At 38.8% G+C, this 26,687-nt stretch overlaps 1 protein-coding gene across 2 annotated transcripts in view; it reads left to right on the top strand.

Annotated features, from left to right (window-relative positions):
• Nucleotides 1-26,687, top strand: part of RBM15 (RNA binding motif protein 15) — a 51,040-nt gene that overhangs the window by 8,762 nt on the left and 15,591 nt on the right. For both annotated transcript variants that reach the window (XM_045291835.1, XM_004699202.2), the window contains exon 3: nt 7,894-8,054. The gene's annotated coding sequence lies outside the window, so the exon portion shown is untranslated. The remainder of the gene's footprint in view (nt 1-7,893; nt 8,055-26,687) is intronic.

Genomic DNA, 26,687 nt, shown 5'->3' with positions numbered 1-26,687 from the left:
CTTAGCCTTCCCTGTTAATTCTTATTTAATGGTAAGGAGGACTTGGCTGGTATAAAACATTGCACATTGAAAACAGATTTATAAACCTTCAAGTTAAGAATAAATTACGTTTTCTTTGTAATATTCAGTAAAATTATACTTTGGTACACCATGAGATTAGGATTTGTACATACTTTTAGCCAAAATGGCTAGCCTCCTTGTCCCACAAAGAAATTATTGTTGTCACATTTACTGCAGCTTTAGGGAAGTGAACGGGCAGTGTTGAGAAAAATCTGGCTTTTGTCTACTTTTATCATTTTCATTGTCCATTTAATCCTCCCAGCCAGCTGAGTTCTCAGTCACCCTTAACATTAATCAGTTGTGAGGCTTTGTCAGCTTATCCCAAGTGCAACTGTGCTAGTGTCTAAACATTTTGACTAGATAAGAATTTTTCTATTTTAGCGAAATTTTAACTGCAGTGCCTACTTGTTCCACAGGTTTGATTGCACCGCCAGGTTGTTTACTGGGACAGCTTATGTATCCATACTTTAATATAGTAAAAAGTGGAAATTCAAAGTAGCATATTTTTTTTATTCTCAGTGTCCCATTTATAATTTCTTAAAATGGACCTGTTTAGAAAGTTGCTGGAATTAAAACTTTACTAACTGCTAGTTCACATTTCTTTTAGCATCTTATATTGTTGGTGAAATGCATTTTTCGCTGTATTCAATTTTTCATACTAGTCTAATCTGAAAGCCAGATAAGTAGCTTCTCTAATTAACAAACATACTTTAATAATGGGAGGAATCTCATGTGATACTTCCTACACAGTTTTAAGATCTTGTGCTTCATCTCAATTAAGAGCCAACCCCGCCCGCGCCCCCCCCCCAAAAAAAACAAACAAACAAACCTATTAAAAGCAGGGCATTTGTTTATTTGTATCTAGAATCTTATCAGCTACAGAAGAGCAAAAAGTATTACTTGAGGTAGAGTGTTAGACCCAGAATTGATTTTATAAGTTGGCAACTGACCTTTTGAAGTATTTCTGTGACCTCCAGGTATGTTTGAATAGGATCCAAATTTAGGGCTGCACTATAAAGGAGATCGTTCTAAGACTAAGTACATTTTGATTGACATATGCTCATTTTTTAAAACATGGCTGTGTGTTATCAGTGAAAATAGTGGTTATCCTGACTCTGAAATAATTTACATCTTATGAATTGCCATTTTTGTAAATTCCATCGTGTAACGTTTACAAGTGGTTTGTCTGAGACAGTGTGTTCCATGATTGTGGTTTTTGTAGCATCTATATTTTTCTTTTAGCATTCTGATTATGGCATCTGACCTCCATTGTGAGCACCAATTCTCTGGCCCCCCTTCCTTGAGCTTTATTTTGTTTTTTGGATTATCCTTTTACCTAATCACTTGTATTATTACCTAGCTTTAAATTCTGAGTGGATGAGTTTACTGAATTTGAGTTTGAGTGTCTTCAAATCTCAACAACACTGGTCTTATCAACCAAGCGGAGAGATTTAACTTTGAAGTAAAAATCTTTCACATGCTTCAACCAGAATGGCCGTGATAGTCACCTTTCAGCTTAGTTTCTCTACAGTCATTTTGGTGTTGACTGTATGTTAGGAACTAAGGTGCCAAGCATGTAGAAGAAAGTGTCTCTACCCCTTTCAGCAGCTTTTTTTTTTTTTTTTTTTAGTCTATGTATAACCTGATAAATACCAGGAAAAGAGTTAACAGATTAGGACAGCTATAAGTGAGATTTTGGCCATTGATGAATGTCTAATGAATTACTAGGAATGATAATGTCTATATGAACTGATGACTTCACGTGTAATAGTTGAATAGGCTTTACAAAAGCATATGCTATGTAGAAACAAGGAGCTCTGGTGGCATAGTAGCTATGCGTTGGTGGGTTGCGATCCTTAAGGTAGGCAGTTTGAAACCACCATCAGCTCTGAAGAAAGCTGGGGCTTTCAACTCCCATAAACGCTTCCAGTCTCGTAAAGTCACAGGGAGTTCCACCCTGTCCTATAGGGTCTCCATGAGTTGGCATCGGCGCAATGGCAGGGAGTTAGGTTTTTGGTTTTGAGGTGGAGACAGGCATGGAATAGTGGAAGGAGTTTGGGATTGACCTGTCAAGCAGAGAAGCATGAAAGTAGATGACAAGTTTGTAGATGGTGCAGAATGAAGCCTGGGAAACCATTAAACAGTTGAGCCAACACAAACAATAGGGAATCCTGGAGGGCAAGTAGTTTGTGTGTGGTGGGAGGTGGTGATGATCAGTTTGAGGTATATTGATTTAGAGGGTGGAATTATTGATAGTCATTTATTGAGTACTCTAGGCCAATCTGCCTTCCAAGTACTGTACACACATTGTCTCATTTAAGACTCACCATGCGCCATAATCAGACTGCTAGTCTGTGACAGCCAGGGATCTAACCTGATCTTGATCACAACTAGGACTCTTCCGACATTTTTCCTGGAGAATGGCATGGCATTAAAGATGCAAACTTAAGACCGGTCTGGACAGTGGGCTTCAAGCATTTGGTAGTATTTGAGAACTAGTGTTGAGAAAAGACTTCATCCTCAGATCTTTTGGGGTTGGTTAGAACCACAAGACCCATGAATCTTTGTTCTTGTAAAGCTCCCAGGTAAACCTGATCGACTTTGTGGGCAGTAGACTACATGTTGGGTAACTTTGGCTGATAGTAGAGTACTGAGGTGTGAACTAGGGTAATGTCATACTTGAGGCATGGAAAAGTAGAGCCAGAAGAGTGCTTTGTCTCTGGAACTGAGGGGAGTTGCTTCCAGAAGATAAATTCAAGGCTACTGCAGCAGATGAGGAAAATTATAGCCCACAGTGCTGTGGAATTGATCACCTTTATATTTGCCTCAAGGGTCGTCTCATCTAATTTCTCCAAGGAACTCAGTCCAGCTCAATACTTAATTTTGCTTTGTGACAGTTTGTGAGGAAGAGCCAATGTGCTAAAGGGATACCAGAAAAAAATTGTAGTTTGGCTGAGGAATAATTGCATTGCTTACTGTTAGTTGATTTTGACTCATGGCGACCTTACGAACCAAATGTTGCTCCGTCCCGAGTCATCCTCAAAGTTACGAGCATGTTTGACTTCAACATGGGTGACGATTAATACTAATCCAACTCACTGAAGGTCTCCCTCCACTTGGCTGTCCACATCACCAAATGATCTCCTCTAGTGATTCATCACTCCTGATTGTATGTGTCTGAAGCAAATGAGATGGACAGTGTTTAGTTGTAATCCATAGGGTTTTCATTGGCTAATTTTTGGAAGCAGATCGATTGCCAAGACATAGTTAGGTATTAATTTAAGTATCCCTGAGTTCCAAATGCTAGTCTAAAAATGCTGTAACTTCAGTCTACCTTGAAATCGAAAGTACGTTCATGTGTATATCCACCTGTGAATTGTTTTTGGTTAATGGATTGTCACCTTGCTGTTACTCTTTATTAATTTACTACTAGAATTAAGGTAGAAAATAGAGTGTGTCTTTGATTTGTAATGGTTTAAAGATTCCTTATTTTGAATGTTTTATATTGTGTTTGTCTTCCATTAGTGTAGCTTGTTAATTTTTCAGATATTTAGTGTTGATTATATATGCTGTTTATATAAAACCAAACTCCAGTGCCTTTGAATTGATTCTGACTGAAAGTAACCCTGTAGCACCCGATTAGCACTGTCCCGTAAGGTTTCTGAGGCTGTAAATCTTGGAAGTCAGCACACATCTTTCTTCCTTGGAGTGGCTAGGGGGTTTGAACCACCAACTTTTTGGTTGGCAAGTGAATGCTAAACCACTGTGCCACCAGAAGAAAGCAGATCTGGCTTTTTTCCATGAGCTGGATTTTGTCTAGGAAGGGAGGCAGTAAATGTCAAGGCCTTTTGGCCAAGGATGAAGGGTTTGGATTTTATTTTTATATTCTAATGGCAATGTGAAGTCATTGGAGTTTTTAGGCAGGGGTATGATATGATTTGATTAAGATTTGACTGGAAAAAAATTCACTACCTCACATGATTATGGTGTATAATTTTTTTTCAATGACAATGAATATAGTACTTCAGATTATCTTAAGACATGAATATGCTCTTATTTTAGATAGCTGTGTTTTATTTTAATGTCATAATCATTTTTCTTTATGGCTTATAATTGTTGGCCACCTTGAAGTTTTACGTACACATTAACCATAACTATTTCATAACTTGTAGTTTTAAATGCTGAATTATTTTCTGACCCCAAGGGACCAACAGAAAAAGGCCTTAATGAAATTTTTTTATGAACAGGAATGCTATTTACTACATGTTATATCCAGACAACATTATAGACAACAGTATAGACAACAGTAATACTTAGAGTTGGCTATACACATGTGTATTTTAAGGCCTAATGGGAAGATTGATGTTTCATAGAACATTAGTTCACATTTCAGCATATGCAAATTTATTATCAGTATTTTATCCAGCTGTCAAGCATCTGATATATTTACTGCCACTGAGTCAATTCTAAGTCACAGTGACCCTATAGGACAGAGTAGAAACTCCCAAGTTTCCAAGACTTAATATTTATGGGAGTAGCAAGTCTCTTCTCTCTCCTATAGAGCATCTAGTGGTTTTGAACTGCTGACCTTGTTAGCAGTCTGTCCCATGCATAACCCCTACACCACCAAGACTGTGTGTGTATGTGTGTGCGCGCACTTGCTTTACCTGTAGAACTGCTTCAGTAAATTAAACTCCTTAATTAGAATATTTGTGTTTTATAGCAAAGACCTCAGCCCTAGCACACATTAAAATCCCCTGAGGAACATTTTTTGGTGGTGAAAATAAACAACAAAGCATACATCAATCATATCAATAATTTCTACAAGTGTAATTCAGTGACATTGATTTTTTTAAAAATCATTTTATTAGGGGCTCATACAACTCATCACAATCCATACACACATCAATTGTGTAAAGTGCATTTGCACATTCATTGCCCTCATGAGTCTCAAAACTTTTCCTCTCCACTTAAGCCCCCGGCATTAGGTCTTCATTTTCCCCCTCCCTCCCTATACCCCCCTCCCTCATGAGCCCTTGATAATTTATAAATTGTTATTTTGCCATATTTTGCCCTGCAGTGACGTTGATTATATTATTCAAAGTATGCAACCATTCTCGCTATCCTTTTCCAAATAATTCCGCCACCATTAATAAACTCAATGCCCCCTAAGCAGAAAACACTCTCTTCCCACCCCTGGTAACTTTAATTTTTATTTCTATATTTTAGTTTAGCAACATCATACAATATTTGCTCTCACTTAACTTGGCACAATATTTTAGGCTGCATCGTGTAGTGGCATATGTATTTTGAATATGCATTTCTTTTATGGCACTGTAGTATTTTATTGTGTGGATAAGCCACATTTTATTTCAGCTGTTGATGGATATATTTTTGTTGTTATCATGAAGAGTGTCATAGTGGACATGGGTATATGTAGGTCTCAGTGTGTGTTCTTGCCTTCCTGTCTTCTGGGCATTGGAATTGTTGGGGTCACGTAGTTAGTTCTATGTTCATTTTGAGGAAGTACCAAGCTTTCCCACTGCAGCTGTGTCATTTTATGTCCCCACCAGCAACGGATGAGGGTTTGTCTCTCCACAGACTCCCCAACATCTCCCCTGGTTTGTTTGTTTGGTTTTGATCAGTGCCATTCTATAGGGATGAGATGGTAGCGCCTGACGGTTCGGGTTTGCATCTCTAATGCCTGATAACATTGCGGACCTTTTCATGTGCTCGTTGACAGTTTGAATGTCCTCTCTGGTGAAATGTCTGTTTACATCATTTCCTTATTTTTTGACCAAGCTATTTGTCTTTTTGTTGTTAAGTTGTAAAAGTTTTTAAAGATATGTATAATTATATATATGTGTGTATATGTATATATGGATATAAGAACCTTATCTGATAGAGGATGCTGGAGGAACTTTGTATTGTGACTATCTGGACCCTCTGAGAGACTGGTTTTAACTGGTCTACATCAAGTGGGTTTCTCACTGATAAGTCTTAGATCACTTTTTTCATTTTGTTTGTTTGTTTGTTTTTAACTGGCTCGGGTGATTCTAATGTGCAGCCAGGGTTGAGAACTACTGCATATACTCTTATAAATAGACCCACAGTTGACTTCTACAGGATTGTTTGAAAATAAAAAAAATGTTTGAAACTGCATCTTTCTCCCTTGAAGTGGCTGGCAGGTTTTAACTACTGACTTGTTGGTTAGTATCCGAGGCTTTAATGGTTAACATGGGTCAGGCTCCTATATTTGGGTCTATTCTTAGTCTGAGAATCCGTCCTATTCCGAGTGTAGTCTGCAGACCAGCAGCAGTAGCATCACTTGGACACTAGGTAGAAACGCAGCGCTTCAGGGCCGCACCCCAGGCCCACTAAATGGAATCTACATTTTTAACGAGCTCTTACATGATTTTTATGGACATTTTAAAGTTTGAGAAACGATACTCTAGATTATCTTGTGTGGTAGAAATTGGCAGATAGAGATGTACTTTGGGCATACGGCTTTGTGTATCAGGCACTGACTGACATTTCCTCTAAAGAACTTTACCAAAAGTTGGAACAAAAAGTTGTTAAGTAGTGAGCTTAAGGTGAACTGGAAATTAACCAGAGGTCTGTCCAAGGCAGAAAGGAGGAGGCGGTTACTGCCCTGGCCTTCCTGGTTGGTTGATTGGGGTTGGTTTCTGTTCCACTTATGTTCTTTTTTTCTCTTCTCATTTTATTCTAAGTCATCCTCTTGATTGTGAGATCAAGAGCGCAGTGGTTTGTTCTTTTTAATAGCTGCAGGTGAGGGTATTTGAGACAAGTGTTTGCTAATAGTTTCCTGCTTCTAATAAAATTTGATAGCACTGAGTAAGGAATAGAATTTTTTAGGATGTTAAAAAAAAAACAAACCACTTTAAAATAAATAAATAAATAAACTTTAACTTTTTGTGATGTAAAGTACAACAGAATTTTGCCATTTGAATCATTGTTGCTTGTAAACTTCAGTGACAGTAATTGCATTGACCATGGTGTACAATCTCCACCAGCCTCTCCCAATAATTTTTGACACCTCGAATAGAAACTCAGTACTCCTCAGGCAATAATTTCTCGTCCCCTGGCCCTCTGGTCCATGAAGCCACGATTCTAGATGTTTCAGATAAGTGGGAAGGATCATTTTTAAAAGTACACTGCACCAAGTAAGATAAAAATTAAGATGAATATGTATTAAAGGGAAAGGTCCAGTATAAATGTTCAGAGGATGCTGTAATTGAAGTGTTGCAGTTTAAACACAAGAATAATTTAAATGTGGTGTAAGGACAGTATTAAGAGAAAAGATTAAATACATTCACCAAGCAATATATTGAGATAGAATGAAAAGTTGCAGCCAGATGTTTTTCATATCCCACAGTTACATGTGAATTGGTATATCTGATTTCAAGGGACTCTCAAGCACAGGATTGTTAATTTCTCTAGAAAATTTTCCTAAAGTTCACTTGAGATTTCTAGATTTCTCCTGATAAATGAGATGTTTTGTTTTTTACTATTTCGTGGAGACTTAACTACCAAAGTTTTCCCCATTTCTGTGATACACTGAAGTTTTCTCTTCAATGAAGTGCCTTCAAGGCATTTTGAACCTTCAAACACATTTTCTTTTGTTTGCTGTCCCTTAAAGTTTAGAGGTATCTGAAGCCCAGATACATTAAAAACAAAAACAAACAAGTGGAAAAAATAAAACGGTATTGGAGCTCCCCTCTACTACTTTATTTTCTAATAGCCAAGTGTAAGGCAGCATTTTAAAGTTCGTAATTGGTTAAACATCTTTTTTCCTCCTGGGTCTCTTTTTAGGAACTACTGACAATCAAAAAACCTATAGCCGACTTTGGGATCTGGCTTTATTATTCTGCACCTAAAAGATGAGTTCTAATTGGCAGACTTCTGGCATTGGCACTTGCCCTCCTGTTTCTATAGAAACTGGGTTGGAAGTCAGAGCTGCACAAAGGGAAAGGGTAAGTTTCTTTGAAATTCCATATTTATAAACCCGTATCTTATTAACTGTGACATGGTGTCAGCTTTCACATAAGGAACCCAGACTCAGATGTGAACTATAAAATTTCACTTGAATGGAAACTGACATCAAGTCATTAAACATAATAGGAGGGTTTAAATATGGATTTATTTTTCTCATGACTCTGACTTCATTTCTTGAAGCAATGGGTTGAAAGAACTCCATATAATACGTCTCACTTTCAGTTGTTCTTAATTTGGGGGAGGGGGGTCATAAAATTGGATTTATCCTCTTAGATCTTATTCTTTAGTACTTTTCTGGTAAGTAGGAATTAGTATATAAAAGATGTACAAAAGATGTTTTAAAGTCTGCATGAATTATATGTCTTCAAAGCAAAATCTGGTAATTATTATTATAAAACAAATGCTGTATTACTGACCAGGTTTTTTAGCCTCTCTTCTCTTAGCCAAGCAGGATGGGGTCGCCTGTTGGGGCACATACACTTGATCTCCTCCAGGCAGACACTCATTATTCATAGAACCTAAGACACCTGCCAGTTGGTGAGTTATCTTGTTGCTATGGCCTCTAAGGACTAGACTGCTTAGATGGGGCAGTTAAGCTTGAAATTGTTTAATCAAGTTTGAAAAACAAACTCTGATCTGTAGATTGTTGTTTGTAAATGACACACTAAACACTAGCTACTTTGGGATCTTGGGTGGAAGATACTAGTTCTTTGCAGAAGTTGTCTCATGTCCTTGGTCTTGGCATACTACTTTTAAGGGATGGGCTTCTCTTCCTCTGCACAAATAGCGTTGAGGTCGGTTGATAGAAACCAAAGGGTGGCAAGTAAATTGACTTTATTATATCTCAGATCATAGTAGTAAAAATAGAAGTGAGTGTTGAAAGTAAACTAACTTATTTCAAGTGTACTTCACAGGTCCCTGATCATTTAGGGGCCTAAAAGTGAATCTTCATTAAAAACGTGATGTCCCTCCCTGGCGTAACTATTAGTGTTTATCCTGCTGGTTTCTATTTTGCTTACTGAGGCTCAAATGAGGTAAAAATCGAGTTGAACTTGTGATTATTTCTCTAAGCTTATTTTTTTGTTGTTGAGAAAATGCCCAGCAAAACATGGACCAATTCAACAGTTTCAACATGTACAGTTTAGTGGCACTCTTAATCTTTGAGTTCTGCAACCATTTCCCCTCCTTGTCTGGGTTATCCTTCATTAACATAAACTTCCTGGCCCCTCTTTCCTACCAAATCTTTAGAGTTGCTGTTGCTAATTTGACCCTGTATAGGGAGTTCATGAAAGTGTAACGCCCAAAACCAGACAGTTAAGCTACTGTTTGATTTTAAGATGACTTGGATACTTTTGGTTTATAGTTTAAAGATTATTTCTGGGTGGGGGCTTCAAGGGTTAATCCACCCCACATGACATAAGTACAATTGTGAGGATTGGGCAGTGTTTTGTTCTGATATACACAGGGTTGCTATCAGTCAGAAGCAATTCCACAGTACCTCACAGCATGGCTCCAAGAACTCTAGAGCCGTAGTTATTTGATATTCTGTTCTGATTCCTCTCTGACGCACTCCCCCCCACCCCGCCCTTTTTTTTTTTTAATTTGATCAGCGGTTTTCTATAGAATCTTTGAACAGAATGTTTAGTAATGGTAAGTGGCTATATCTAGTTCTTCTGGCCTCACAGCAAAGGAAGACGTTAGCCACATGTTCCATGTCCTCCTATTCCCACTCTTCCGCTGTTAGTTACTCCAGGTGATGAGAGACCAAATGCTATGCTTGTAAGATGCTTGTAAGTTTTTAGAACCCTGGGAACCACACAGTGAACTAGGAGATGGAACAGAAGCTCATTCGGCTAATTAATTGAGATGTTCCATGATATCACTGCCCTATCTCAACCAAGGCACCAAACCCCATGAAGGGTTTGGTTGTACCTTCAGGAGCTACTGTTTTCGGTTTTTTGGTGGCGGTTTTGTGTGTGTGTGTATTGTAAATCATAATTAATTTGACCTATCACTCCTTTTTCAGAAAAAAATTCCTCAGTGCCCTGGCAATTGAAATATTTTGTATGATAGCTCCTAAGTCGGAATAAAGTGTAGGTATCTGCTATTTTAACTCCCTTGGATCATTCTAGCACCTCCCAGGGGGACAGTATTGTCCACTTTGGGAAACTGCACCTGTCACAGTTTTTGCCATTCAAATTTTCACAGGTGTACAACCTACAGCAATTCCAGCAACTGATTGTGCAGCCTTTTCCTTAAAACCATTTTTCCATTATCATTGACCCCATTTTCACCCCTCCTTCTTGACCCTGGCAACCAGTAAAAAGCCTTGATCGCTATATATTTGTCATTTCTTGTCTTTATGTATGTGAGGTTATATGATATTTGCCTTGATATAATGGGCATATTTTGCTTACTGTAGTGTCTTCAAGCTCCGTTTATATTGTAGTATGTATCCAGATTTTATTTCTCTCGCTGGATAACTATTCCATTGTATGTGTGTATCCCAATTTGTTTATCCACTTAACCCTTAATTTAAATAGTTTCATTGGCATATAGTTCACATATACAATTCAATAGCACAATCATATTAAGAAGAGTTGTATAATCTTCACTACTATAGTTTAGTATTCAGTCCTCTTTTAATGGACATTTAGATTCTTTTTGCTTTTGGGCTATTCTGAATAGTGCTGCCATGAACATTGGAGAATTATGTTTCTGTCTGAGAGTCTGCTTTGTTGGGTTAAGTACCTAGGAGTGGATTTGCTGGATGGCAGAGTGGATTACACTTGCGACTGCTAACTGCAAGCTCAGCAGTGTGCAAGGGAAACCCACAGGGGAGTTCTACTCTGTCCTGTCGGGTTGCCTTGAGTCGGAACTGACTCAATGGCAGAAACTTTTTATAGCAGTTTTAGGTTTTGAGGACCCACCAGACTATTTCCCAGAAGGGCTTACCCACCTTGAGTTCCCTCCAGCAAATGGATAAGGATTCCAATTCCTCCCAATCTCATAAACAGTATTATTCTCTTTGTTTTTAAGTCTTAGTCAATTTGAGAGTGGGATGGTAACTCAAGAAAAGAAACGGTAACTCACTGTTTGCATTGTTTGCATCTTCATGTGCTTAGTGGCCATTTGAATGTCCTCTAGTGAAGTGCCTACTCAAGTCCTTTGCACATTTTAGCCTTGGGTTATTTGTCTTATATATTATTATTGGATCTTGATGGATATATGGTTTCTGAAGATAGAAGGAGTACCCCAAAAATACCGGAATTTCCCCCCCAAAGCTATGTATTTAATTTTTTTTACAAAACAGCCTCATCACCTTCAAAGTACTCTCCATTACACTTAATGCATTTGTCAAATCTGCGATTCCATTCTTGGAAACCTTTTTCAAACTCATGTTTGAATGGCTGATAGCACCTCTCTTGTTTGTTTGTTTTTTCTTCACCTCTTCTGCATTTTCAAATCACTGCCCTTTCGGGTCCCTCTGCATTCAAGAAAACAAAGAATTCTTAGGACGCAAGGTCAGGTAAGTAAGGTGCATGGGGCAAGAAAGGCATGCTTATTTTTGCAAAAACTGGCACACAGAGATGGCTGTGTGAGCAGGTGCATTGTCGTGATGACAAAACCAGTCCCCCGTCTGCCCCAGATCAGGCCAATTTGGTCACAAACTGTTACCCAATCTTTTCAGAACCTCTAAATAGAAAGCTTGATTAACAGTCTGACCTGATGGAACAAACTCCAAATACACTATCCCCCTCACATCAAAGAAGATGAAAAAAGCACCATCTTGATCTTTGACTTCACTTGATGAGCTTTTTTTGGGTGACGTGACAGTGGCATCTTCCACTGGCTTGACTGATGGTTGATTTCAGGGTTGTAAGAGTAGAGCCGTGTCTGGACAGCAGTAATGAATGACCTTGGGGGAAGTCTGGGTTGCTTCTGAGCTGTCGTTTCAAAAGCACAGCATGTTTCCACTCCACATTTTTTCTGTCAGTCAGAACCTGTGGTACGAATTTCACAGCGACTCTTCTCATTCCCAAATATTCCGTTAGATTCTCTGAACCAAGCTCCAAGATAGTCCAGATAACTTACCCCTCTCTTCAATGATCCATTGTCTTCGGTCCTCTAGCACAAGTGCACAAATTTTGTCGACATTTTCGTCCGTTTGGAAAGTTGATGGGGCATCCAGAACGAGGTTTGTCATCAGTCGACATTTCACCTTTTTTGAAACAAGAAAACAATTTGTACACTTGTGTTTTCCCCACAGCACTGTCCTTGTAAGCTGTGTTCAACATCACAACAGTTTCTGTAGCATTTTTTTTAAGCAGGAAACAAAATTTCACAGGCACACGCTGTTCTCTTAAATCAACCATTACAAAAAACAAGGTTTGAGTGAAACTACGAAATTGCTTTTACAAAAAAAATCATTGTGACCAGAGAGAACCTTTCCAGGCAACGACAAGGTGCACTAACTCAGCGAGTTTCTGGATGCTTCCTTAGGGGTGGGTAGCCCAGGGAGGGTGTACCCCCTCTATTCTCCCAGTTGGTAGCTTGTGTTTTTACTTTTTAAAATGTCTTTTGACAAGTTTTTAATTGTATAAGGCCCCTTTTGCTGTTTATGTTTTTGTACAGTAGATCATCTATTGAATGCTAAGCCTGACAGTGTTGCCCTTGTTTGTCCTCTTGTTCAGTTGGAATTTGTTTTGTGTATTTTGGGGGCAGAGTGGGTTGCAATCCACAGTCAGCACTTCTAAACCACCAGCTGCTCCACATGAGAAAGGGTTTCCTGCTCCTAGATCCACAGGGCTAGTTCTGCCCTGTCCTACAGGATCATTGGGAATTGGCATCAACTCTGGCAGCGAGCATGAGGCAAGGATCCTGGTTCATTTTTTTGCATGTGGAAATAATCCCATTTTCCCCAGCACTATTTATTGAGGAGATTCTTCTTTATCACATGGAGTTAACACCCCTTTCAAAAGTCAGTTAACCATAGATGTATGGGTTTATTTTTGGACTTTGAACCATATTTCCAGTGGTTTATGTACTTACAGTTCTATCAGTACCAGGTTGTATTGATTACTGTTGCTGTGCAGTGTGTTTTAAAGTCAGGGAGTATGAGTTGGGCTATATTGTTCTTTCCTTTCAACATCATTTTGGCTATTTAAGGCCTCTTGCCATTCCATATAAAATTGATTATTTTTCTGTTTTCATAAATTTGGCATTATATTGAATCCGTTGATCAATTTGGATAGTAAACATCTTAACAATGCTGTCTTCCAATCCTTGAACATGGAACATCTATTTATTTTAGTGTTCTTTAATCTCCTTTCAGCAATGTTTTATAGTTTTCATTGTATGTATCTGTCACATCCCCAGTTAGATTTAGTTCTGGTATTTTAATCTCATAGCTGCTGTTGTAAATGGAATTGTTTCTCTAATTGCCCCCTTCAGATTTCTCATTGCTAGAAAAAGAAATACAAGTATATTTTAAACTTTGTGTGAGTGGGGGGAAGGTTTACAGAGCAAACCGTAGGTTTTATTTGACAATTTATAGGCATTCTGAATCAACTCATCTACTGCAATCCCCTGTGTACCATTGCTTATCTTTCTTCCTTCTTGTGCTTCCTGTTTCTACTCCTCCTTTCCTAACCCTCTGAACTTTGTTCTTCAGTAAACGCAGCCTTTGCTCTTAAATGCTTGTTCTTGTAATAAGGAGATGACTTCAGCTCTAGACCTGAAGTATAAGGGTTATGTTCTTGAGGGTTGCTTCTGTTTCTATCTAACCAATAAAATAAGCCTGGTTTCTCCTATGATTTTGAGTTCAGCCCCACTTTTTTCTCTCACTTTATTCGGGACCATCTAAACAACCCCCCTCCCCCTAACAAAACAAAACAAAACAAAAACCATTGCCACGGTGTCGATTTTTATTTTTAATGACCCTATATTTAGGGTTTCTATGGCTGTAAATCTTTACAGGAGCAAATAGCCTAGCCTATCTTTCTCCCAAGGGCAACTGGTAGTTTTGAAACCCTAACTTTTGTAGTTAGCAGTCCAGCATTTACCTGACAACACCACCAAGACCTTCTAAGGCAGCAGTTCTCAACCTGTGGGTCTCAACCTAAGACCATCGGAAAACACATATCCGATGGTTGTAGGAACCGAAACATGGCTCCGTCCTTGCTCCTCTGTCCGTCTCCAGCTGGGTCTGCCCACATGCAGCTATGCCCACACACGGCTTGAAGACTGTTACCCAGGCTACACCATGCTTTTTAAGACAAAATTTCATTTATTTGTAATTAGAAATAAATACTTCACAATATATAACTACATTTTGTTTTTGTGATTCATCACCATGCTTTAATTATTTATTTATCTTCATCACCATGCTTTAATTATGTTCAATTTGTAACAATGAAAATACATCCTGCATATCAGATTTACATGACGATTCATAACTGTAGCAAAATTACAGTTATGAAGTAGCAATGAAAATAATTTTGTGGTTGGGGGTTACCACAACACGAGGAGTTATATCAGAGGGTCGTGGCATTAGGAAGGTTGAGAACCACTGTTCTAAGGTGATCCTGTCAGAGCAGTTGGTAGTGGTAGTCAGACACCATGTAGTTCTTGTCTCAGGGTTGTATAAACTGAGGTCTGTGTGGTCTTAGTCCATTGGACTAATTGTTTTTGTGGTATTTTTATTTTCGTCACTCCTTTCCTCTGGGAAGCAAGAGACCAATAATTGCACGTTAGTATGCTCCTTACAAGTTTACAAGATCCCTATCACAATGCATCAAATTAAGATATAGAGCATTATGTCTGAACTGTTAGGTCAATTAGCTGGTGTTGCCTAAGACTGTGGCCCTGTCCTTCAGGCCAGTGACTCGTTTCCTCACATTTGTTTGGTATGGCTAAGACATTTGCATAACTTTATCCCCTGTATACTCTACCGCATTCATGGATATCTTTGCAGCCAAGATAAGTCTACAGATACAGATATCCTGCATCAAACTGAGTATATGCCCACTCGCCTGCGCCCACCTGTTCAGCCTGTGTGTGTAAGCATCTGCTCATAGATTCCACTCCTGCTGGAATATGTATACAAGGGGCTTTGCCTCTGTTGGCTTCCGCTTTCGCAAACCACCCAATGTTTTCCCCTGCCTCCATAATTTTTTTCTAACTGCCCTCTTGGTGTGTATTGCTTTTTCCTTCACCCGTGTTGTTGCTTGTGTAGCCTCTGGCCTGTGACTTCCCCTATTTCCCTTTGCCCCCCACCCCTAGTAATCGTCAAAGAAAGGATTGTTTATTTTGGTTTGCAAATGCATTTCAATAGTGGTCTCATACAATATCTGACTTCTTATATTTGACCACTTTTACTCAGTGTGATGTCCTTCAGGTCCATCCATATTGTGAGATGGTTTGCAGATTCATTTTTATTCTGTAATTTCACGTAGTATTCTGTATGTGTGTGCCAAAATTTGTTTATCCATCTGTCCCCCAGTGGCCATTTAGGTTGCATCCTCATTTTGTGATTGTGAATAGTGCTGTGATGAATCTGGATGTGCATCTAACTGTGAGTGTTGTGACTAATTTCTCTAGGATGTATGCCAAGCAGAGGAGGATTGCTGGGCCATACTGTATTTCCATTCCTGCCTTTCTGAGGAAGGGCCCTACTGCTTTCCCCAGTCTTGTGCCCCAATTACCATCCCCGTCAGTCGTATCTGAAGATCCAGTATCTCTGAAACCTTTGCCAGCAGCTGTTTGTTTGGTTTTGTGTTTTAACTTTGCTAATAATAGCAAAAACATAAGTTTAGGTGAGATGAAATCTCATGGCATCTCTCAAATAGCTAGTGATGTTGAGTGTCATGTGTTAGTCTTGGTAGACTAATTTAGACACTCGTGTGTATAAGAGCTTTAAAAGGGAGGGAGGGAGGGAAGGAAGGAAGGAGGGAAGGAAGGAGCTTTATATAAAGAGCAACTGAATATTGAGAAAACATCCCAGCCCAGTCCAGATCAAGTCCTTAAGTCTGATACTAGCCATATGTCAGATACCAATCTCTAAAGCCCTCTTCAGACTCACAAAGCACATGCAATGATGCCAAATTCAGGAAGACCACAGGGCAGTGGGTGGCTTGGGGCACTAGTGTAGGTCCATGTGTCTTCAGTTGCAATGTCTCCCAGGGAGTGAGCAGAGAGAGAGAGAGAGTCTCCCGCCTCCAAGGAGGAAATACAGAGTCATCAGGTAGAGGCCATGCCCACACAGAGGCCTCATTGGCTATATCATGATTGACAGGCCAGACTACCCCTACACTCTTAATCCTCAAATGGACACCAGGTTATGTAACTATCATATTTCTTGACCACCTGAATCTCTTCCTTGAGTAAGTGCCCTCTCATGTGCTATGCCCGTTTTTACTTGGATTAAGGGTTGCTATGAATCAGAATTGACTCGGTGCCAGTGAGCTGATTTGTATTTTATTGAAGTTTCCTTTAAATATTAACGTTTAATCCCTTGTGAGACCATAGCATGTGCGAAAATGTTTTCCTAGTCTGTGGCTGTCCTTTTATTCTGTTGGTGAAATGTTTTCATCTACACAAGTATTTCATTTATAGGAGGGCCTAGTCATCTAGTTTGTCTTCTTTTTGTGTTTTTCATTATTTTTGATAATGTATTTATGTCAGGTTTGGGGGCACTTATCTTTGCCTATATTTTTTCATTGATGATCTCAATACTGGATTTTATATTGAGGTCTATGATCCATCTTGAGTTAATTTTTGCATGTGGTATGAGATATACGTCCTATTTCCAGTGGAAATCCAGTTTTGCCAGCACTATCTGTTAAAGAGAGACTCTTGTTTTACAACTTTGTCAAAGATCAGTTTTCTGTTTGTTGATGGATTTCCCTCTGAGTTCTCAGTTTTGTTCCATTTATCTATTGTATCAGTGCTGAGCTGCCCTGATGACCTTGGCTGTGTAGTAAGTTTTGAGATTGGGAAGTGAGAGGTCTCCTACTTTGTTGATGTTTAGTAGTGCTTTGCTTATCCAGGGTTGTCTTCCCCCCCCCCCGTACAAAGTTGATGTTCCGTTTTACTGAATGACAGTGGAATTGGGATCAGAATTACAACTGTAGATTACTTTGGGTGTCTTGGCATTTTCATAATGTTATGTCTTTCCATTCGTGAAGATAGATCTCTTCTTTCTTTTAGTAGTGCTTTGTAGTTTCGGTGCAAATCTTGTTTACCTGGTTAGATTTATTCTTAACTGTTTCATCTTTTGGGTTGCTTTTTTGTACTGTATTGTTTTCCTGGGTTCTTTTTCAGAGCTCTTTTTGTTAGCATAAAATAATCCAACTGATGTTTGTTGATCTTGTACCTTGTTATTTTGCTAAATCTTTCAATAAGCTCCATTAATTTTATTTCTATGATCTTGGAATTTTCTTTATGTATTGGGTCATAATTGTGAATATGGGAATTTTACTTCTTCGCTAACTTGGATGTCTTTAATTTCCTTTTTTGGTCTAATAGCTCAGGCTAAGACTATCAGCACAATATTACATAGGAATCGTGATTCCTTGTCTAGTTCTTGTTCACAAGGGGAATGCTTTCAATTTCTCTCATTTGAGAGCAGTGTTGCCCCTGGGGTTCTGTGTATATGTTGAGGAACCTCTTTCTGTTAATATTTGTTAAGTATTTTTATCGGGAATGGATGTTGGATTTTGTCAAGTTCATTCTCTTGATCAACTGATATGATCATGTTCGTTTTCTTTATATGGTAGATTATAAATTACATTGTGTTTTTTTTTTTTAATATGTAATGTTACACGTTTTGTTTATTTTTTTACATCGATTGTGTTTCCAGTGATGAACCATTCTTGCATATTGGCATGAATTACATACACTTGGTCGTGATGTATTTTTTTTTTTATGTGTTGGATTTTATTGGCTAGCATTTCGAGAAATTTTTCATCTGTGATCATGAGAAATCAAAATTCAGACTCACTACATTAAGTTGACTTTGACTCATGGTGATGCTGTAGGGCAGAGTAGAACTGCTCCTCTGGGTTTCTGAAACTGCACATCTGCACAAGAGTAGAACGCCTGCTCTCTCTCCTGCTGAGCAGCTGCTGGTATCATAGTGGTTATGCATTGGGCTGCTAACTGAAGCCACCAGCCGCTGTGCACATTCATTTACTAACCAAAGCACCACTTACATTAGTATGCCCGTGTCATTTGAAAAATAACACAAAAGTATAATTTCACCCCCTAAGTATGGTACTTTCATTAAATCTTAACCTTTTAGAGAATCATTAAAGAAAGCCAGGGCCTATGATCTAACCATGACCCCTGGGTTGCCTAGTGGTTATGCATTGGGCTGCTAACTGCAAGGTCAACCGTTCCAAACCACTAGCTACTCCTCAGGAGAAAGGTGAGGCTTTCTACTCCCATAAAGATTTAGAATTGTGGAAACCCACAGGAGCTGTTCTACCCTGCCCTATAGGATTGCTGTGAGTCGGCATCGACTCGTTGGCTCACCACCGTAACACCCCCACCACCCCGACACACACGTTGGGTGAGGTCTTCTCAACACTTTGAGTTGGAATTGACTCAATGACAGTGAGTCGGTGGTTTGTTTTTTTAAATGATCTAAGCAGCAAGGACTAGCTTTATAACCTTAGGCAGATAGCTTGGTTTGAACTTGCTTCTGTTCCTTATGTATAAAATAAGAATGATAATGCCTGTTCCAAGTTCCTCATCAGAGAGACATGGTGAGATGATAGGTGTCAAAGAGCTCCAAAGTTAGAAGGTGGAGCTTTAGTATTAGAAATAACATTTAACTGTCAACATATATGGACAGTGTCTTCTCATTTTCTTAGCATTCGTACAGCTAGAAATCATCTTTACAGCTTTGAATATAACTCAGTAAGTAGTTAGAAGAAACTATGCAGAACTTTTATGTTCACATTCTCTTAACTCTACTTAATCTATATTATCAAGGTTAACAATTTATAAATATTCTGACTGGCTCTTGAGTAAATTACCTTCTCTGATCAGTTGTCGCTGTGAGTTGGAATTGTTTTGATAGCAGTGAGTTTGAGTTTTTTCTGATCAGGTTGAGTTAATGATAGATTCTTGGTATTGGAATTTTATGCAATTTGATAGAAGGCAATTTATTATTATTATTATTATCTAATTTCATTTAGATTAGCTTCACAATCTCTGGTACTTCCAAAAAGCCAGTGTGATAGGAAGAAGAAAGCATGGGGTTTGATGTTGGTGCGTGCTTGAATTGTGACCAGGTTATTTTCTGTGTTTGACCATCAGTTTGTATTTGTAAAATGAGCATCATAATATCTGCTTCTGAAGGTTATTGTGACGATTGAGATACTATATAAAATGTGCCTACCTTAGGGCCAAAAACAGCATGGGGGACACATCTGACCTCCTCTGGCTCCCAAGGCTGATACCAGCGGATATGCCTTCACCTTCTGTCCCTTGTTACTCTACTCTGATACCTAGGGTTCCTTCCACAGCACACTCTACTTTCAGACGGGTTTGGTAATTCATTGTAATGGCCACACACAGCTCACCGAGAGTCTCAACATTATGAGCTTTATTAAGGAAGTTAACAGGTTACAATATATATGACAAATGCTTAGGATACAGTTGTCCAGCCAGGACAATTTCTTCTCTGCCATGCCTACAGGCAGAACTCTGGCCCTCAGCCTCTTGGCTTGACCTCTGTCCTGTTCCTGTTACGTTACAAAGCTCTTTTGGAGCTGCTGATAAATGCCCGTAGGGCAGACTATTCCACTATAATTAGTTATCTATTCTCAATCTGAAAATACTCAGTTCCAGCTCTATGTCAGCAACCTCAGCTCCCCAAATGAAGTGCCCAGAGGCATCCTATTCCACAAGTCATTCACCTGCCCATAAGCGCTCAGCTTTACTTGCTCTGTGAGCTAGGAAGTCCACAGCTCTTTCTCAATCTCTGGCTTCTGCTCTTTTGCCACTCCTTGGTTGCTCCTTGGGTATCACAGCTGTCTGCTTTCAAAAAGAAAGTTCAATGTGCAAGGATCTCAAGTTTAAAGAATATGTTCAACGTGTTAGTCTGGGTTGACTAGAGAAACAAATGTGTAAGAGAGCTTTACATATGCAAGAGCAAGTGAATATTGAGAAAACATCCTAGATCAAGCCCATAAGTCCGATATTAGCCCATATGTCTGATAAGGTCCAATTTATAAGGTCCTCTTCAGACTCACAAAACGCATGCAATGACGCTGAGTGCAGGAAGATCACAGGCCAGTGGGTGGGAAGTCTTGTGGAACCAGTGGCAGTGTAACCATCTCAGTGCTGGCAGGGGACTCCACGTGACTTCTATAGCTCCCAGGGCTGCATCAGGGTTGGTCCATGTAGCTTCTCAGGGATGTCTCACAGAATGAGTTTTGTCAGTAGAGAGTCTCCCGCCTCCAAGGAGAAAATACAAGAATTCCCAGAATCCTCAGGGGAAGGCCATGTCCACACAGGTCTCATTGACTGTACAATGATTGACAGACTAAACTCCACCCATTCACTCATAATCCTCTCAAATTGACAACAGATTAACTACCACACTCACTCCACTCTTGACTCTTCTCTCTTGCTGATAATGAGATTCCTCTCTGTCCTTCTTCACACACACCCCTTTTTGAGATGGCAATCACAATTAACTCAGTTAACCATCACTCTCAGCTGATATACAATCCTGTCAGTATCTTTCCTTCTTCTACCCAGACCCATCATGAAAGTGAAAGTCCTTTGGTGGGAATAACAAAAGCTAGGCCAAAAGAACCATATTAAATAATTCACTATTGCACTTAGGTACTGGTATATATTAGATATACAAATACAGTTATTCAGCATCACAAACATACCTACTCATCTTCTAAGTAATTTTTATTTCCTCTTTGTTTTAGGAGTCTTGGTGAAATAAAATTGGTGTTCTGTTTTGTTTTTCCTTGAAACCTTGTATAGTTTAAGTATATAGATCTAGGATAGTATTCATAGATGATGGATTTTTAGAAATGTGTTACATTATGTAACATTGTTTATGAAAAACAGTAAATTAATTGAAGCATCATAAACGTATAATACAGTGAACACGTTAGTTATTGTAAACTTGAGCTTCATATAGTCAAGGATTTGGGGTATTCTTAAACATACTACCTAGGTTTAGAGGGAATACATTACCATTGAATAAGATGATGAACTTTTCTGTCACTTAGAGTCAAAAAACCTGTCTGAATCAGAATTCAACCTGGATTGATCCAACTTAGACATCTGTTTACCAACCAGCCACAGCCATTGAGTTAATTCCAATGAGGACCCTGTAAATAGGTAGAACTACCCATTTGGGTTTCTGAAGCTTTATGTTTATGGGAGTAGAAAGCCTCATCTTTCTCCTGAGGAGTGACTAGTGAATTTGAACTGCTTACTTAGCAGTTAGCAACCCCATGAATGACCTACTACATTGCTGGGGCTTCTTGAAGTTTGCTTAGGTGGGAGGAAAGACGCTCGTTGCCCTGGGTAAAGTCTGAGAAATTAATTATCTTCCGTGCTGCTTAGATGGAACAGGGGCATGAAAAAGAGTAGTTCTAGTAAATCTTTGGGTTTTCTTCTGTTTTGACACAGCAAACAGAAGAAAGGAAATTAGCTATTATATTGTGTATGCAGAATATTTTACTCATTACAGCTATATATTTCTTTTACTAATTACAACAGTATTTTCACTTAATCCCTACAATACACCTGTGAGGTAAGTTGATAGTATTATCTTCATTTTTATAGGGGAATTGGAGCTAGAGTAATGAGCTTTAATGAGAGCACATGATATAAGTAGCAGATCTAAGATTTACTAGTATCTATTTTTTTCTTGTTTTTGTGTATGAGAAGGATGGTATTTTAGCCTTGTGGGGTTTTTTATTGTTCATTTTTTAAAAGACAACTGAGGTTTGAACCCAGATTCATTTGACAGCACAGCTCATGGGAAGTATTGAAGAATATAAAGATGAACAAAATATTACCCATTCTCTGGATCTTGCATGGAAAGATACACATAATGCTCTGGAAAGCTTGGTGGCATTCCAAATGAGAGAATAGATGTGGGGGCGGTTTTTTGAGATGGCCTCCCAGTGAGTCCGGTTGGAAAGCTAAGTGGGAGTGTGCCTGATGGAAAAAGGCAAGCTGTTAGGATTGTAGCAGGTGGCAGAGCGTACACTAAGCCTGCATAAGAGGTGAGAGCTATGGTGTCTTGAATCTGAGCCTGGCCTCTGAGTTAGGATTATCTATACAGATACAAAGATATTTTAAAGCAGAGAGCAATGGAAGACTGGAAGAACTTTTTTTTTTAATGCTAGGGTGTTTTTGTTTTTCAATTTTTAAGTTTATTTCTGTTAAAAATATACACCAGTTTGTACACACAATTTGGTTACACTGATGACATTCTTCAAGCTGTGCTGCCGTTTTTCCAGGTTGTTCCTCCAAAATTAACATAAACTGATTGCCTCCTCAGTTTCTTATCTAACCTTTGAATTTCCTGCTAAACTATTGAAGAAGATTTCAGGGGATCATTCTGGTTTAGGGTGTAAAGATTATCTCAAGGCACTACTTTAGGGGTTTATCCGCCCTCTATCACTCTAGAAAGTCTAGATTCCATGAGAATTCACAGTTCACTCCCCGAGTTCTCCTTTCCCCATTGTTATGATTCATTTGTAGAATCTGTGAGCAAAATATCTGGTAATGGGAGCTGGGCACCAACCAGTTTCTTTTGCTCTCTGGTGGCAAAGGAGGCAGTTGTTGGAAGTTTCCAACGCCCTCTTTTTATTCCTGTTGTCTTCCTCTTCTGCTTCAGGTGAATAGGGACCAATATGTGCTGAGGGTCTCTTGTGAGCTTGTGAGGCCCCAGGCACCACACAACCAAGGAGTGCCCTCGGCGCCGAAAGCAACACTTGGCTAATTAAACTGGAATGTTTTATGATAACTCTGCCTCTCCAAATCAGAAGAACATGATTGTACATAAGAAACATCAGCAGCTGTTCTTTTTTGTTCTATAAATGTTTTGTAAAGAAACAACACATTTAATACTAGTGTAAGCAGAATTCTGGAAGAGATTGAGGGAAGGTTGGTGTAGCAGAGAACTTCATCTGCTTTATTCCTCCCCACTATTTGCCATGAAGTATACTCATGGTGATTTCATGTGTCCTAGACTAGAACTGTGTTCTACGGGGTTTTCAATGAGCGATTTTTAAACATTTTTTTTCCAGAAGAATATCATTAGGCCTTTGTTCCTGGGCACTTATGAGTTTCCTCGATGTTGTAGTGTGTTGTCACGTCAATTACAGCTCATAGCCACCCCATATGAACGTCTCAGTAGATTTCCTAAATAGCTCTGGTGTTCAAACCAGCCCCCCTGAGGGAGAAAAACGGAGCTTTCTGCTCCTGTGAAGGTCTGCATGCAGTCTCTGAAACAACAGGGTCTCCGAGTCGCAGAGTCCACCAGAAGGCAGTGGCTTTGGCAGGGTTTCCTGACTCTTCTTTATGGCTTTTCTCCCATGGAATCGCTGGTCATTTTAAACCACCAACCCGTTGGTTAGCAACTGAGTGCTTAACCATTGGTTAACAATAAACTATTGCCCACCAGGTGTAACATACCTTTCCTCTTTTACACACCACCCAAATAATGAAGGGATGTCTTCACATGTGACTGCAGTTAACAATGCTACACTAAGAAACATCTTATTAACATCATTGCATACTAATAAACATCTTTAAAGGATGTAATTAAATGTCTCCCATTAATAAATAGCCTAAACTTTTAGTTCTAAAGAGACATTTGAGTGTTTAGCTTGAATATTTTAAATAATTATATGTAGTGGAAAAGTAATGTTTGGGTAGGAAGGAATTTATTTGATCTTGAAAATAAGTTTTTTCCCTCACAATTTCAAGTTTTTATTACATAGCAATAAATGTTTATAAGTTTTCAGAACCGACATAATAAAAATAAGTAAGAGTTTATTTTAATAAGTAAACAAAGATAAACTTTGTGTGTGTGTGTGTTGTTCATCAGGAGCCACAGGTGTGTGTGTGTGTGTGTGTGTGTGTGTGTGTGTGTTCATCAGGAGCCACAGGTAGGGCTGCTTAACCCCAAGGTCAGTAATTCCAAACCACCAGCCACTCTTGGGGAGAGAGATGGACCTTTCTACTCCCTCTCACAGTTTCAATCTCAGAAACTCACAGGAGCAGTTCCACCCTGTCCTGTAGTTTGGCTGAGTCGGCATTGACCTCCAGCGAGTTAGGAGTGCAGTCATTAAACGTGGTTTTCATAGATTTCAGAGTTTGTTGTAATCGTTCCTTTCATGACCCATTTTTCTTCAACTCAGGTTGCTTGGAGAGGCTGCTTTTCCGCTCACAGCAGACATACCATAGCCCTGCATACTGCGTACCTGCATAGCCCTTTGAAGGAAAGAAATGGGTGTGTGCTGCACATTGCAGATTTTGAAGGTTCTGATTGAGGAGGTATATCCTATGGGGCCATGTGTGTCCCAGTAAACTTCCATGTGAGTCCACAGGACTGTTAGGTCTTAGTCACCAGCAAGCCCAATGCACCCTCCCTCTCCCGTCCCTAGAGCCCAGCAGGACCCAGCGTGCCCCCAACACTCCACTAACAAAAAACACAGTTTATTTTCTATTAAAAACTACCCAAGGAAAACAAAGTTAATTCATGAAAGGTTTAAAATAAGAAAATATGGACATCTTCATGTATTTGAGTGATTGAGAGAGTTTGGATCAGTATATTATTACAGTAGTGTTTTTTCACTAGCATAACTGCTTCAACTGATAAAAAAGATAGCCTTGTGATTAAATACTAATAAACTAAGTTATTATTACTCTGACTACCAATGAGACATTCCTTAGAATGCTAAAGAAAAAAAAAAAGAATGCTAAAGCAGGAAGTACCTTAAGTAAGGGATCTCGTTTTTTTAACAAATAAGGAAATTTTCCTTCTAAGTCAGTGGTTCTCAATCTTCCTAATGCTGCGACTCTTTAATACAGTTCCTCCTTTTGTGGTGCCCCCCCCCAACCATAAAATTATTTTCGTTGCTACTTCCTAACTTTAATTTTGCTACTGTTATGAATCAGGTGACACCTGTGAAAAGGTTTGACCCCCAAAGGGGTTGCGACCCACAGGTTGAGAGCCACTAAGTCTTTACTTTTAATGACCTACCTGGTTAGATTTTGTACATTAACTTTCACTTGATTGCCATCTTTTCTATCAGGTTAGACTCTCTTTGCTTTACCATCTCAACCAGTGGCATAATAGTAGGGAGGGGCAGGGACGGAAGAGAGGAGATCGCACGTGCCAGCAAGATAGAAGGAGCTGTGCACATATGTCTGTATAATTTTATGACCAGCCTGGGAGCAAGGAATGATTCCTGTTACGGAAGCAAACCTTTCCATTAGTAATTCTCAGCCAAGAAGGAAGAAATCTCCTGCACTCACCAACCTGTGTTGTGGCTCATTAGAAAGTTCACACTAGGTTTGTGGGATAGGTCGTTTTGACACATTTCAGTTGCCTCAGAGAAAATTACAAAAACTTTACATTTACTTCCTAATCTTCATACTGTTTTTTTCTTTTTCTTTTTAATGCTGACATTTTTCCTTTTAACAAGTCAAATATAGACCCAAGTTCATTTTCTTCTAAGCTTTCTAATTTCAAAATTCTCCATGTGCTATACCTATCTCTATGGATATATGTCAATTTGATGCGAATGTAAATTGGGTATTCCCAGTAAATTGGATTTATTCATGAAAGCATTACTTCAGTAATATAGACATAGAAAGAAAGTTCTTAGAAAGTAAACATCAAATGTAAAGAATGCAACGGAGATTGTCATTCTGATCCTTTGGTACATTGAACCCAATATCACAACGTTCTATAATATTAAATATTATGCATTTCATATAAATCTATAGTATCACATAGTTTCATCTATAAGTTCATGTATAGTAACTTTGTTTTTAAATAAAATAAGACTTTTTTTTTTTAAGGAAAATGTTTCATTCACCTATCAATTTTCTGTGGGTACGTAGAAATAAGTATATAAGAAACATCCGTAAACCTAGTGAATCGACCTTTTATACTTGTCTTTGCCTTTCAACATTAAGTTGAACCAGTTCTGTTCTGAGTGAGCTTCTTAAGCCTGTCAAAGTAGTTGTGGGCACAGAATGCATCTCCAATCATGCAATCGAAGTTGGAGAAAATAAGGGGCACACAGTAGTTTAATTTATCATGTATTTTGTTAGAAGGCCACTATTCTTACAAAGAAAAATTGTGGATTACTTTTTTTTTTAAGTTAGAGAACTATTAGCTTTTTTCTTTTACAAAACAAAATATTTGAGCATTTCACATGTCCTCAGCTATATTCTCAGTCTTCAGGATGCAAGGTGAACCAGAATGGTCATGGTCCCTGCTTATACTTTGTGAACCTGTGTTTGAGGGTATTATATGCAGATACTGTTTGTAGTTGTATGCGTGTCATGATTTTATATTTAAAATCTTAAAAACTTAGGGC

The sequence above is a fragment of the Echinops telfairi genome, unplaced genomic scaffold, assembly GCF_000313985.2.
Source record: "Echinops telfairi isolate 266 unplaced genomic scaffold, ASM31398v2 ScPeMD7_443;HRSCAF=831, whole genome shotgun sequence".
In the NCBI taxonomy this organism is placed as follows: Eukaryota; Metazoa; Chordata; class Mammalia; order Afrosoricida; family Tenrecidae; genus Echinops; species Echinops telfairi.
This window is presented reverse-complemented; position numbering and strand designations above follow the sequence as displayed.